This window comes from Felis catus, chromosome X, assembly GCF_018350175.1.
Source record: "Felis catus isolate Fca126 chromosome X, F.catus_Fca126_mat1.0, whole genome shotgun sequence".
Classification (NCBI taxonomy): domain Eukaryota; kingdom Metazoa; phylum Chordata; class Mammalia; order Carnivora; family Felidae; genus Felis; species Felis catus.
In genome coordinates, this window is record NC_058386.1 from 107,517,483 (window position 1) to 107,532,773 (window position 15,291).

The window sequence follows — 15,291 nt, forward strand, 5'->3', positions numbered from 1 at the left end:
ACATCCCCAAAGGCAAGGGAATTAAAAGCAAAAGTGAATTACTGGGACCTTATGAAGATAAAAAGCTTCTGCACAGCAAAGGAAACAACCAACAAAACTAAAAGGCAACCAACGGAATGGGAAAACATATTCGCAAATGACATATCGGACAAAGGGCTAGTATCCAAAATCTATAAAGAGCTCACCAAACTCCACACCCGAAAAACAAATAACCCAGTGAAGAAATGGGCAGAAAACATGAATAGACACTTCTCTAAAGAAGACATCCGGATGGCCAACAGGCACATGAAAAGATGTTCAGCGTCGCTCCTTATCAGGGAAATACAAATCAAAACCACACTCAGGTATCACCTCACGCCAGTCAGAGTGGCCAAAATGAACAAATCAGGAGACTATAGATGCTGGAGAGGATGTGGAGAAACGGAAACCCTCTTGCACTGTTGGTGGGAATGCAAATTGGTGCGGCCGCTCTGGAAAGCAGTGTGGAGGTTCCTCAGAAAATTAAAAATAGACCTACCCTATGACCCAGCAATAGCACTGCTAGGAATTTATCCAAGGGATACAGGAGTACTGATGCATAGGGCCACTTGTACCCCAATGTTCATAGCAGCACGTTCAACAATAGCCAAATTATGGAAAGAGCCTAAATGTCCATCAACTGATGAATGGATAAAGAAATTGTGGTTTATATACACAATGGAATACTATGTGGCAATGAGAAAAAATGAAATATGGCCTTTTGTAGCAACGTGGATGAAACTGGAGAGTGTGATGCTAAGTGAAATAAGCCCTACAGAGAAAGACAGATACCATATGGTTTCACTCTTATGTGGATCCTGAGAAACTTAACAGGAACCCATGGGGGAGGGGAAGGAAAAAAAAAAGAGGTTAGAGTGGGAGAGAGCCAAAGCATAAGAGACTGTTAAAACCTGAGAACAAACTGAGGGTTGATGGGGGTGGGAGGGAGGAGAGGGTGGGTGATGGGTATTGAGGAGGGCACCTTTTGGGATGAGCACTGGGTGTTGTATGGAAACCAATTTGTCAATAAATTTCATATATAAAAAAAAATAAAGTCAGTCTTGAACTTTCAAAAAAAAAAAACAAAAAAAAACATCTGTTCAACAGAGGCATGATAAGCAAAGTTAAAAGACAAGTCACGGGCTTGGAGATGATATTTACAAAGCATAAGGGATTAGTATGCAGAATAGATAATCTCCTTCAAATCAGTAAGAAAAAGACTAACAACCAAATAGAATAATGAGAAGATGATATGAACAGGCAATTCATAGAAGAGGAAACCTATATGACCAATACATACAAGGAAACATATTAAACCTCAGTAGTAAACAAGAAAATGCATATTAAAACACAGTGAGACATAATTTCATACCCACAAAATTGGAAAAATGTTTTAAGTGACAATACTGAGCGCTGGAAGATATGGAGAAATAGGAACCTTCATATACCACTTGTAGAAAGTATAAAGTAGTTGTTATGGACTGAATGCTTTGTGTTCCCTCAAATTTATATGTTGAAATCCCTACTCCTCAATGGGTTAGTATTTGGAGGTGAGGCCTTTGGGAGGTGATTGGGTGGAGCCATCATGAATGAGATTAGTGTCCTTATAAAAGAGGTCCCTCTGATCTCTCTAGCCCATATATATATATATATATATATATATTATTATTATTATTATTATTATTAGAGAGAAAGAAAGAGAGAGAGTGAATGAGTGGCTGAGAGGGGCAGAGGGAGAGGCAGAATCTTCAGCAGGTGTCACTCTCAGTGCTGAGACCAATGCAGGGCTCAATCCCATGATCCTAGGATCATGAACTGAGCCAAAATCAGGAGTTGGACACTCAACCGTCTGTGCCAGCCAGGCACCCCTCTAGCCTTCTTTTCTACTATATATGGATACATAAGTTGGCAGTCTGAAACTTGGAAGAGAGCCCTCACCAGAACCTGACCATGCTGGCACCCTGATCTCAGAGTTCCAATCTCCAGAACTGTGAGAAATAATTTTCTGTTGTTTATAAGACACCCAGTCTATGGTCTTGTTACAGCAGCCCCAACTCTAAGACAGTGGAATGACAATTTTGAAGAACAACTTGGGTGTGTCTTATAAAGTTGAAAGATGCATATGCTCTGCAATCCAGTACTGTCACTTCAAGATGGGAACCTTATACACACCCAGAAGAAGACATATACAATGATGTATATTGGAGTACTTTTTGTAATAATGGAAAGTGAGAAGAAACCTACAAAATTTATCAACAAGAACATGGAGAAATAAAATGAAATACTCTATAGCTATTAAAATGAATAGGTATGTATATCAATACAGATAAGTCTCAGAAATAGAGTGGAAAATGCAAGTTGATTAATGACATGGATATTGTGATACAAATTTTGTAAATATTAAAATTCTGCTAAATACTATTTCTAGGTGCATGCATTTATACAAATACATGAATGGGAAGGACTTATATCAACTTCAGGACGGTAGTTCTGCAGGGGAGGAAGGGAGGATAATGTGACCAGGGAAGGGCACAAAGTAAATTTCAACTGCTCAACCATATTTGTATTTTTAAAGGATTGGAAACAAATATGGAAAATATTAATGTTTGGTAAGTCTGTATGGTGGGCATAACTGTATACCCTGTTCTTCTCTGTATTTGAAGTTTTTCACAATATATTACTTTTATAAAAGAATGAAGAAGTACATTTCCTTTACAACTATAAATATTCACTTTGATCAAAAGCTAAAGTTAGCTATATGGTAGAAATTATGTCAACTCTGAGCCCTGTTTTGTCACCCATCAGCTTATGCAGTCCAAATTGAGAGTTGGGCTTAGGTGCCCTTTTCATTTTAGATAAAGTCCCATAAAGAGATAAGCATATGTAATTACATATTATAAACTTTCACTATATATACTGTCAAGTGCATACCAGGATCACATTTTAAATCATTCGTGTTCCTCAAAAAGTGATAGCACCTGCAGACATTAGCTCTGTATTCAGGCCAGTGAGATGGTTCATTACACCCTATTGCTAATTACATACAATGTTCTTTACTTTCACGTGAACTTTGATGTGCTTGCATTAGGTCCAGGTATTACCTGGGAGGGTAAACTGTTTTTAGTTTGAGAAAAACACAAGGCAGCAGCCTGATGCTTTGAAAATAGTATAGAAAAATTCTTAAAAGTCAACAAGAAATAGTTCAAACATACAGGGTTGAAAACTATTTAGTATCCAGAGCTCAGAGAAGAAGGAAATCCTAGAAAATTTGGGAGGGAAATGATTTCAACTAAGTTTAGAAAGCGACTTACATGGTCTTAAAAATTGTTTATAAATAAATGGTCACTAAATCACATAGATGAGTGATTTCCGAATCTATGCTAATATCAGAAAATTATACATGCTTATATAGATAAAACAGACTTGCGTTGGTGGACACAATTCCCTACTAATAAACTAATTAACCCAGCCAAAATGCAGAAACTCATTAAAAGCATTTAAATTCATGTTAAATGCAAATGTGCAATTATCTGCAATTGTGATAACCAAAATAAACAACACTCAGAACCATAAGAAGGCCCTAATAAAACATTTGAAATTGAGAACTTGACTTGTAGGAGTTAGAAAAGAAATCAAAGAGCAAAATCACTTCATACTAAGGCAGGGTTTCATTTATACAGTGTATCCAGGAACAGAGCCAATAATCCACAAAGTTTGAAAAGCCATGAAGTTCCTCCAAATTTAGGTAGAGGCACCTATAAATTGGCTGATTTCTAAATGGGATAAACACTCCAAAATACTAAGTGCAGTGATACCCCTCTGCAGTGATATTCCTCTGGAATATTCTTCCCTACTCATCTTTGCAAGGCTACAATTACTCATTCTTCAAGTCTTACCTGTCACTTCCATGGGAAGTCTTTCCACCTTCTCTACCCTCCACATCTCAGGTTCTGTACTCCTGCTTGGTATTCTATTACACTCTGACAGTCACCTATTACATACAGCACTTAAACTTTATTTTAACTGTCTGTCATCTCCCTTACTAGATCATAAGCTCATGAGCCAGGAATCAGTCCTGTCTTGATTCTTAGAATTTTCATCCAGAAAAGAAAGCACAGTTCCTGGCCCATAGTAGGAACTTGACAAATATTAGATGGATGCATAGATAGCCAGATGTAAGTATATTAACGTGTTGATCAATTCTATACAGAGCAAGGTAACCATTTTTTAAAAGTATATTAGTTTACATGAGGGTCTGTGTCTATAAGTTTCTTTAAATCTGATGGTGATGGAGTATGTTACACATGTATTTCTGGAGAGGGAAGGACTTTGTAAAAACACAAAAACGAGTATGCCTAAATAATTCCTGAGGAGTCATAATTTTTCAGATTTATGTATTTATGCTCAAACTGCTTCCATCCATGTTTCATTTATTCTTACAACCTCCAAGCAAAATAGATAAGGACAGATATTATCATTGTCATTTTTCTGAAGAGGAAATGGATTAAGAAGTAAAGTGAATTTGTCCAACTGCAAATGATATCACAATATCTAAGCTGATGCTCCAACCACTACAATAGTGTATCCTAGTAAGATCACAATTACTATCACAATCTTTTTAGAGCTAGAGAAAGAGATATGAGCAAATATCTGAGACAGAAAGAAAGCCCATAATTCATAGTGACAAATCTGCTTGGCAGGCACCTTGTAAAAGAAATTTAGCTTCTGCGTTTAACTAGCACATACAAGGGGATATTAGGACAGGGATGGAAGTTTACTTTTTGTCTAAGTTCATAAAGTCTTGCATTGATATTGGTCATAAACATTCAGTTTAGTAGATGATAAGATGAAATCCATTTAACAAGAATGACCAAGATTTCAGCTTGAAGAATTAAATATGATATTTTTCTGAACTATAATTGATAAGAAAAAAGTTGAGTCTAATTTATGTTTGTAATTAATACCATGTGGAAAACAACATTGAGATTAAAACATCGATATTAATTGAAATCCTTTATGAGCCTTATAAATGATCTAGTTTGATAACCGGTACACGAAAGCATTGGAATGAGCTGCTCTCCCCCATATCTCTTTTCCTTAAAAAAATCAATGTAACTCAGTAGGGTGTTTTCAAACGTAGGAAGCAAAGTAGGTGCTGCTTCCAAAGCAGTTTTTTGAGTGTCAGATATGAATGACATTTTATTACACTTTCAGCCTCACATGATGTCTTTCCATCAAGGAGCTCAAGGGCCTCAAAAGAACGGCCACTTCCCTAGAGCTTGATCAGCAGGGGTCCATGGAAGGTGCCTTTGTCCAGAAATGAAAGGCAATGGTGACCTTCTTAGAGCAGAGGAGACCAGGCATACTATTGTTTTGGGCTCTATTAACCTGTTCTCACTGACAGACAATATTCAAATTCTAAAGGACGATTTCAATGTTAAAATAAATCTGTGTTTACAATATTGATTGTAACAAATCACAGTGTGCACTCCTTTATTCTAGTCCTTCTAGCTTCACCTTGTCTCTAATGCACTGGTTGATACTGCTTTTTCTTTCAGGTTTTTCTCTCCGATGGGCTACTTGTTGCTCCTCTGTGCTTCAGGAAAATAACAAGTAACAGGGACAAAGGTTACCTATACCTCAAGAACTGACGTAACAAGGTAAATATTAGGGCATGGTAACATAATCATAATAATTGCTTTCATTAAATCCTGACTGTGTGCCGAGCCCTGTACTATCACGTACTTCACACGCACTACCTCATTTGATTTTCTCCCACAGACTATCAGATAAATATTACTATTGTCCTCATTTTGTGGAAGAGGAACATGAATACCAGCTCATTAATTTATTTACCCAAGATCCCAGAGCTAAGTAAATGGCAGGCTCAGGATTTAAACCAAGGCCCATCTGACACAAGGCCCATCTGGTCCCGAAATCAGTTTGCTATGCCACACTGCCAACCTGAAACAAAATGATGTACTCTAAATATGGTGTCAGGTGGTATGCGTGCTTGCAAGCAGAAGAAATTCCAAGCTTTCAGGCATTTTACCGCTGAATGGATGATGTAGAACTAGAACTTATTTGGGGTAATGGCTAACATTTGTTGAGGGCATAGTATAGGTGCTATTCTAAGAGTGTCACATGCATTGACTCATTTAATCACTACAATACCCTACTAAGTATATATGTGGCATTTTAATGCCCATTACAAAGATGAAAAAGCTGGCACTGAAAGGTAAAATGACTTACTCAAGGTCACACAGCTGTGAAGGGGTGGAGCTAGAATCCAAATCCAAGCAGTCTGGCTCCAGAGTATACACGCTTAATCACAACACTATATTAATGAGAAATTGGTTGAGATTAGGAATTGTCCCAAGGAAAAAAAAATAACCACACAGTTTCAGAGCCAGAAAGAACCTTAAAGATTATTTAGTCCAACCTTCTTATCTTACCAATGAGAAAAGGGAGGCAGAGCAAGTTTAACCGACTTACCTAAAGTCACATGGTTTGCAAGTAGCTTGAGCCTGCACTACAGCCTGGGTCTTCTCAACCCCAGTCAAGTGTCCATCCCATTCTACCATGCTATGCTCTTGCAGATATACTCATATGGCAAAATAGGAGTAGACTTCAGCTAAACTGCCTTTTCTGGACCTGGACCTGAGCTATTGAACATGACTGGAGAAAATTCACATAGCTGAGTTGATGGGCTTTACTTTCATTTAAAGTATTTCCAATCACAAGCCTCAACTGAGCACTCATCTTTGCCCCGCAATGCTCCTTCTGCATTAAGCTTGCTTTCCCATTCTTCAAATTGACTATGATATACCTTCACTTGTCTCCTCAATCCTTCTATATCTTTCCCACTCCTCTCCTGCTTCCTGCCTTTAGCTGATGATCTTGCCTCATACTTTGTGGAGAAAACAAAAGCCATCAGAAAGAGCTCTCTCCTCCATCCACCACCAAATCTACACAGTGACCTACATCTTTATCTATTCTTTCTCTTCTGCCTTGTTGAGATGGAAAGAGTATCCCCCAATCCCATCTTCCCTCGCCTGCTCAAAGACTTTGCTCCTGTCTAGATTCCTTTACTTCTTCATCATCACTTCTCCCTTTCTACTGGAAGTCAGCCTTGACTTCTACTCTTTCAACATCCCATACTTCCCAACCAGTAGTAGAGCCTGCCTTTTGATTATAACTTCAAAATCCATGTTGATTTTCTCCATTTCTCTTCATCTTTGCTACCACCATTTTTATCGATTTCAGCATTTTCTCTTACCTAGTCTCCTGCAATAAATGAATAACCTAATTGGCCGTTGTGCTTCCATTCTTGTCCACCTTTTAACTCACTGTCCACAAACAGCCAAAGTAGTCTTTACAAAAAAATATATAAGAGTTCACACTACTCCTGTGCTTAAAACCTTTCTATGGATTCCCACTGTTTTTAGAATAAAATCCAAATTTTAAAACCCCAATTCTTGAGGCCTATAAACTCTGTATGTTGTGGCACCATTTACCTCTTCCGACTTTATTTATATTTATATATGCCATGTTCCCTCTCCTCAACTATGCTGGGTTTCCCTCTGTTCCTGCAACACACCAAAGCTTTCTTGCTTTAACCTGTGCCTTCTGTTTCCTAGGCTATTTGTGCATCAGACGCCTTCTCCTCCATCACACCTCAGCCCGAAATGCATCTTTTTAAATTTTTTTTTCAACGTTTTTTATTTATTTTTGGGACAGAGCGAGACAGAGCATGAACGGGGGAGGGGCAGAGAGAGAGGGAGACACAGAATCGGAAACAGGCTCCAGGCTCCGAGCCATCAGCCCAGAGCCCGACACGGGGCTCGAACCCACGGACCGTGAGATCGTGACCTGGCTGAAGTCGGACGCTTAACCGACTGCGCCACCCAGGCGCCCCAACGAAATGCATCTTTTTAGAGAAACCTTCCTTCTGTGATATCTAAGTAGGCCCTGACATTTTTTTCTCTTCCATAGCTGTCTTCATACTTAACCACCATCAGTAAGAATTTTATGTATGTAGGGGCAACTGGGTGGCTCAGTCAGTTAAGCATCCAACTTCAGTTCAGGTCATGATCTCATGGTTCCTGAGTTCAAGCCCCATGTCAGGCTTTGTGCTGACAGCTCAGAGCCTGGAGCCTGCTTTGGATTCTGTGTCTCCCTCTCTCTGCCCCTCCCCTGCTCACATTCTGTATCTCTGTCTCTCTCTCTCTCTCTCTCAAAAATAGACATTAAAAAAAGAATTCTATGTATGTATTCATATATTTCTGTTCACTCATCTGCCTTGAAGTTCAATGATAGCAGGACCTTTGTATATCTTTCATTTACTGTTGTATTTACAATATCTAATGGAGTATCTGGCACCAAGCAGGTGCTCAATAATTTTTTGCTGAGTTATGGAATGAATTAATTAATCCCTGGATCCTATTGAAAAATACCTGAAACAATTATCAAATGGGGAGAGACAGAGTCCTTAGAATAAACCAAAAAAGGAAAAAGTCAAGAAGTCAAGAGTTCTTCTTTAGGTCCTCTATAGTCACTAACACATTACTATCAAATAAGATACTCTGGACAGGGGAAAATAGCTCTGACTTCTCTAGGAGAAGAATCTAACTGGTTTCATGATTCCAAATCCTTTACTAAACTGTAGTCATCAGATTCTGATCTTCGTGATGATCCCTTTCTGAATGAAATTAAAAAAATAATCTGCATACATTACCCAGATGAGGAACAGGATCTTGAGGTTGTTAACTATACAAGGCTTTCTTTGTCAAATATGTTCCTTCTCACTATACATACTTGAACAGAAAGCGAGAGTTACATTTTACTTAGTTATTTTTACCTCAAGTCATTTATTCCTCTGCTAAGTAGTTTATCGATTCTTCAACATCAATTTAGAGCTGGAGTTTACAGCACTCCCATCAGAAACCTTATAGTGCTCAAAATAAATGTCTTGCCCGAACAACACCATGTCAGTTGTTGAAGATGTAACTCAGGAAAACAAATGCACCTAAAGGTAGAAACTAAATATAGATATCCCCTTATACATACACAGTTGGGATGTGACCTTTCTTACAAGAAAAAATAAAAGAAAGAAATCTATAACATATAGAAAATTCAGTAGTATAAGGAGTCTAATAAGGAAAACAGTAGAATTCACTATAGTACATTACCTCCCACTAATGTTCCATAACAGTTATTTTAGACAGGAAGCATAAGCTTGCCAAATGTTCTACATTTCCTGTACTAGTTTCACATCCTACACATCTAGCCTAGTATTAAAAATATTGTCCATGATATTTTGCTTCCTGGCTTCTGGAGTGGGAGCCTCCAAAATCTGCCTATAAACCTTTTGGGATTCAAATTCCAACTTTCATCCTGTAGAAAGCATATCTGCCACACATACCACCCCCTTCTAGAGAAACGTTGGTTATGCTCAAACGCTTTGGGATTACGAGTGAGAAAGTCTTGAATTACATATCTAAGTATAACCCATTAGCTGATGGGCCAGAAGAGCACAAGAAAGACGCAACTGTTTTAACAGTTTCACCCCAAGTGTAAGTATTCACGTGTAATGACACATATAGAAGAGCACAAAATTTCCTTTTCACCCTAGAAGGAAAACAGGTGTTAAATGTTCTTGAGTCTTAGCACTGTACATTTAAAATAACTACCTTATACATTGATTTGGAGTTGCAACTCATCTAAGACACTTAGGGGATTCCCAAAAGTGCACCAGAATTTGGGAATATATAAAATTATAATTACTTTCCATTCTTTTTCTCCAATTTCCTCATAATTGCTCATCCTGATATAGCCCTATATTCTTTAAGGGATGAAGGAAAGGGGCTTAACACACTGGATGGTATTTCAAAACTGCATAACCAGGCAGGGTCATTCGTTCAATAAGTATTTATTGAGTGTTAGGTGCTAGGCACTGTTCTAGAGGCTGGCATAACAAGCCCACAGAGGGGTTGCACAGGTTCAAATGAGCATAAGACAGTAACAAGAGAGAAGGGTTTCTGATTTCTAAGGTTGTTCCTTTTTTGTTTGTAGTCAGGCAATGGAACAGCAACCATAGGCTGTACATAGCAGGTAAGATGTCAAATGGGGAGCCTCTTCCTCAGGACTACCTTGCTTCCTTCCTAATTCCAGCATAGAATAACTCAGGACTAGGGAAAGGAGAGTCAAAAAAATTAAGGCAATTTTTTTCCGAGTAACTAAGGTAAGTGGAACACTCTAAAGGCAGCCATCCAAACCATCCCTGCCACAAGCCCAGGTCTCTCTGCTTCACATCTTGGGTTTAAGATCCTCCTTCACCTTTTTCTCCCCATTACTCCAATGCAGCAGTCAGGCAGTTCACATATACAATTATCTTTACTCTGGTGGGAGGAAAGCTTAAAGTAAATTTCCATGCAGATCATTCATTCAACCAATATTTAGTGAGCACCTACTATGAGCCAAGGATGGCTCTTGGTGCTGGGGATACAGCAGTAAACAGATGATCAGTGCTACTCTGATGGAGTTCACAATTTAAATGGGGGTTGTTAAGGTAAGTTACAGTCAATTTTACAATAACCACATAGTTTCATACTGGTTCAAGTGATTACACAGTCCCTTCTTGTTCCTCCTTTCTTTAGCTTCTACTCTAGAGCCCAACCTTTGCACCTATGTGTTCTTGCTGCTTTTTGATGTTTCTATACTCCACTTCCACTCTGAGGTCTAGCCTAAAGGCTCAGCTGCCTCCACTCCCCTCTCAGGTCCTCAGTCACACCCTCTGTAGTTGAGATTATCTCTAATGAACAGAACTCTTCTTGCAATGGTTCCTCATCTTTCTTACACCATGGTGACAGCAATTTGACCAAAATTACCAGGTCATTCACTGGGCTCTGGCTTCTCATCTTGGGAATCTCTGATTAGCCGTTCCTTAGCCTCTTAGTTGAGCTTTCAGCTCCATTTACAAATCCTTGCTTTCCTTTGTTCCTCTCTAATCTCTTCTTTTTATTTACTTTGTACCTCTATTTTTTCCTGACAAATATTTCTCACCCAAGTTGAGAAAGATAGTTGGGAATATGAAACACCACAGTCCAATTTAAATAAATCTGCTTTAAAAAATCTGGATTGTCAAAGATAATTTGAAAAAGAAAGCCTCTGGGGCCAGGTACCATGTCTTCATAAGACTCTGATCTCATATATACACAGTTGCTTCCTGTGGAATTTCTGCAAGCTGTTCTTTAAAATAATTGTGCTGTGTGTTTCTGGGTTCTTATGGGGTTTTAACATTTTGAAACCACAGGAGCAAACAGAAAAATTTTAAATGTGATTACTCAATAGTCAAATAAAATGTTATAAGAAATTTCTCCATTTTTTTCCTACCCTCCAATTTTTTCCTTCCCATCTGAAATACAAAACAAGTTGAAAATATTTCAGTCCAAAGGGTAATTTTATGAAAAAGATAAGCACCTAGAAACAGGCTTATAATGAAAGAGTCTCCTCCACCACAGAGCAACACTAATGTAATTCAATAAAGTTTATAAAACCATTCCTGCCAATCAAAATCTAGAAAAGACAATTTCCTGTTTGTGGAAATAGATGTGATACTGAACAGAACCAAATTAGGTTGCAATTAGCTTAGAAAAAAACCTGATACACTAGACTCAGGTTAGCTTAAAAAAATGTTGCTGCATTTTAACACATTTGCATACTAGTTTAATAAAATTAAGATTTCCAAGAGAAATCTTAGGGAGTAGGGAGGGGGAGCTGAATGAGTTATACATTAAAAAAAGCTATATATAAGTAAAAATAGTAAGCATTTTGCTGAGAGTTTACTATGTGCAGGGCACTTTCCAAAGTCCTTTATATATGGTTTCTCATTTCCTTCTCACCATAATTTTAACAGGTGGGTGTTATTATTTCAGTTTTACAGATGAGTCAGCCAAAGCTCAGAGATTAAGTTAGATGTGTAAATTCATTCAAAGGATAAAATTCAGACCCAGGTCTACTCTTAACTGTTAGGCTATGTTGCCATTCATAGAGTATATAACAGACATACCCATATAATATATACTTATATATAATACATATGAGCATTTATAACAGGTAACTCCTAAATGAATTAGCTAGGCATGAAGCAGCATGACATAGCAGAAAAAGCACTTGATCAGGAGTCCTGAGACCTAAGTTCTGCTCTAGGCTCTGACACTAAGTAGCTGTATGGCTTCAGATGAGTCATTCAACATCTCTGGGCCTCAGTTTCCCCATCTATAAAACAAGAATATCAAGATAAAGATTCTATAACATCCCATTTAGTTCTGCCATTCTATTATTCCGCTGACAATAAGTTATATTGTATGTATTACAATGAATGTTTTGCCTTTGGGGATAATATACACTGAAAGCAACTTGAGAAAGAGATTCTGCTAAAAAGTGTACCCTTGACACAAGCAGATCTGCTAGAAAGAGGGAGATGATTTCAAAAGGAGAACCTTTTTTGTGATCATAAATGGAGCTGCCTTCATAGTCTTTGAACTCTCCTTCACCATCAGCCAAAGAGAAGCTTCAGTTAATCTTCACTAAAGATGACAGTCTGCAAGTATTTTGGACCTCCAGGTCGAGGCTAAGTTGGCAAGAACTAAATGGAGAGAAAACCATTTTACAGGGTCACCGCTGAGCCCAGAATCATGGAATTTCTGAAGAAAGTGTTTATGGGTGACTAAATCAAAGGCCTCAGTTAGGTCAATAAAAATGGTTCTAATATAAACCTCACACATTGTTTCTGAAATATCATTGGTGCTTTTAGTAAAGTTAAATTGAGAGGAAGGGTAGCTGTGAAACATAACTAGACCACAGTCAGCGAATTCCCTTCTCTAGGGGATTGAGCATTTGGGAATTTTATAAAAACTTCACCTAACTTTGGCAACACACACTGGATCACCATCAGTATAGATGGATTCTGATTTTTGATCCTTTCTACAATGCACAATGCCAAATTGATTAGTGAGTCTCCAGAAAGAATGGACACACTCAAAAACTCAGTTGGCCTTCTACAGGGATTCCAGCCAGTTTGAGGAGCAACTGATTGAAAAGCCTTAAGTTTTTATGTTTGTATTTCTCTAGAGCAGCTCTTGACTAGCTTCTCTCTGCCCCATTGCCTTCCCAGGTGACAACCCACTGTCATCTTTGCCATAGGATGTGATAAGCCATACTCCTAGCTGCCTTTCCAATTCTCGCAGGAGCCACTGAGCAAAGGAGGTTAATGATAGTGTCTTCTCACTTCTACTACTCACAGTAATGGAATTCCTAAAGAGCTCATTTTTCTTGTGAAATGCTTTATTTTAGAAAGGTAGCCAAAGAAAGGTAAAGGAAGGCTGAGGGAGAGGGAGGAAGGGTTAGCTATTTAGCTCTATCTGTGGGTTATTTTCCTCATGGCATGGTACATTTGTATTTTTAAATTAAATGAAACCCTTTGTGCTCTAGGTGAGAATGCTATATAAATCACAGATGGCTTTTGTAATTGGCCAATATTAGAAATACAAAGGTGTCTGAATGAATAGATAAATGACATTATCATAAGATTGGAAAGGGAAGAACCATATGGCAAGTTAATGCAAGGAATTATTAAGATAAAGTGAAAGAGTTGGAATTTGAAAGTGGGTACTAAATTCATTTGGATTATAAACTGTTGCAATTAGAAAAGAAACCCTGGAGGCTAATCAATTTTCATTAATAAATTTCTTTTGACCTTGCCCAGTGATTTCTCAATTTGTTCTTGAAACAAACCCTTGAAACAGCTTCTCTCCATTTGACAGGCCAGGGCATTAATTTATACTTCACCTGTGCCCATAGCTCATCTACATAGTAACAGAAGTAAAGCCTGTCCAACTGTGAGCTCTGAGTACCCAACTAAGTCCACAAAAGGCCCAGAAAGGGCATGGCTGCTCCCTAACCAGTAGATGTACCAACTTAGATTTATATAATTTTAGAGTTGAAATGGGTCTTTGAGTTTATCTCATTCTTAACATGTATTATTACACTTAACTTTGTGTTAGGAGATATGGTCATAGGGTTGTATAAGAGTAAAAGGAGAAGTACACAAAGTGCCTGGCACACAGTAGGTACTTAAAAATATGTCAATTTCCTTCCTATTCTCCATGCCTAAGTTTTCTCTTTTCCAGGCACAAAGTCCCAGTTTCTAACCTTTCTTAATATGACAGGTTTTCCAGCCCCTGACCATCTTTGTTTTATTCTAGTTTGTCAAGTGTTTTTCTAAGATGTACTGCCTGGGATAGAAAGCATTATTCCAGAAGTGTGACACATGTGTGCCACGCGGAATAGAGTGGGACTTCAATCTTAAAGTTTCTTTAATCTTGGGAAGATACAGCTCAGCTACAGGCATATGTGGGCAAGGCAGGGTTGAGGTATATTCTCTTATCATCATGATTCTTTTTGCTCATTGATTTCCTTTTTCCAGGCCCACAGGCAAATGAGTGATCGATTCCATCAAAACTTCAAGTTACTTATTGAATCAGAGCAGTTGTATTGGCCAGATCCAGTAGCTCTTTCCTGGGACTCTGCTTTCGTAGCAGGTTGTGACGCATAATAATGCAGCCAATCTAATTCCTGCCACATATACTGACGGGCATTACTGCCAGAGTGTCTCTTCCAATCCATTTTATGTGGTTGTTTTCCTAAGTAACTTATTGAATTAAAAAGATAATAATTTTAATCTTATTGGTTAGTACTGATGAAGCACTTCCAGGCATAGAGAGAGGTAGAATGTATGCTTTGAAAGTACAAGGGTGGAGTTCAGTTTCCACCTTTCCAATTTCCTGGAGGCAGTATAGAATACTGAGAAGACCACTAAGCAAGAGTCACAGAACTTGATACAGTGCCCCATCTATGCCACTAACTTAGTATATAATCCTGGGTAAGTCATTTAACTTATATGGATCATAGTTTCCTTATCTGTAAAATGAGAGGGTTGGATCAAGCAAACTGTAATGTCTCTTCTGGATCTAAAAATATATAGTTCTATTCTGTGCCTTATGGCCAATTAAAAAATTGTATTTTCCCACACCATACTTACCTTTTTAATCAGTTATCACTGAAGAATATCCCAGACAAAATGGGGTTTTTAAACAACTTATGTAATTTAAATAGAGAACTGAAACAGGTGACCATTTCTTTTCCCAATCTCTTGCTTATGTAATTTTAAAGCAGTTAACAAAACTGTGTTTTACAAAGATTATCATTATA

At 38.0% G+C, this 15,291-nt stretch overlaps 1 protein-coding gene across 11 annotated transcripts in view; it reads right to left on the reverse strand.

Moving 5' to 3' along the window:
• The window catches only part of ENOX2 (ecto-NOX disulfide-thiol exchanger 2), a 267,204-nt gene that overhangs the window by 192,049 nt on the left and 59,864 nt on the right, over positions 1-15,291 (reverse strand). For 3 of the 11 annotated variants that reach the window (XM_045051308.1, XM_006944002.4, XM_045051309.1), the window contains exon 3: positions 6,271-6,355. The exons of the other annotated variants lie outside the window; for them this stretch is intronic. The gene's annotated coding sequence lies outside the window, so the exon portion shown is untranslated. The remainder of the gene's footprint in view (positions 1-6,270; positions 6,356-15,291) is intronic. 11 annotated transcript variants of the gene reach the window in all.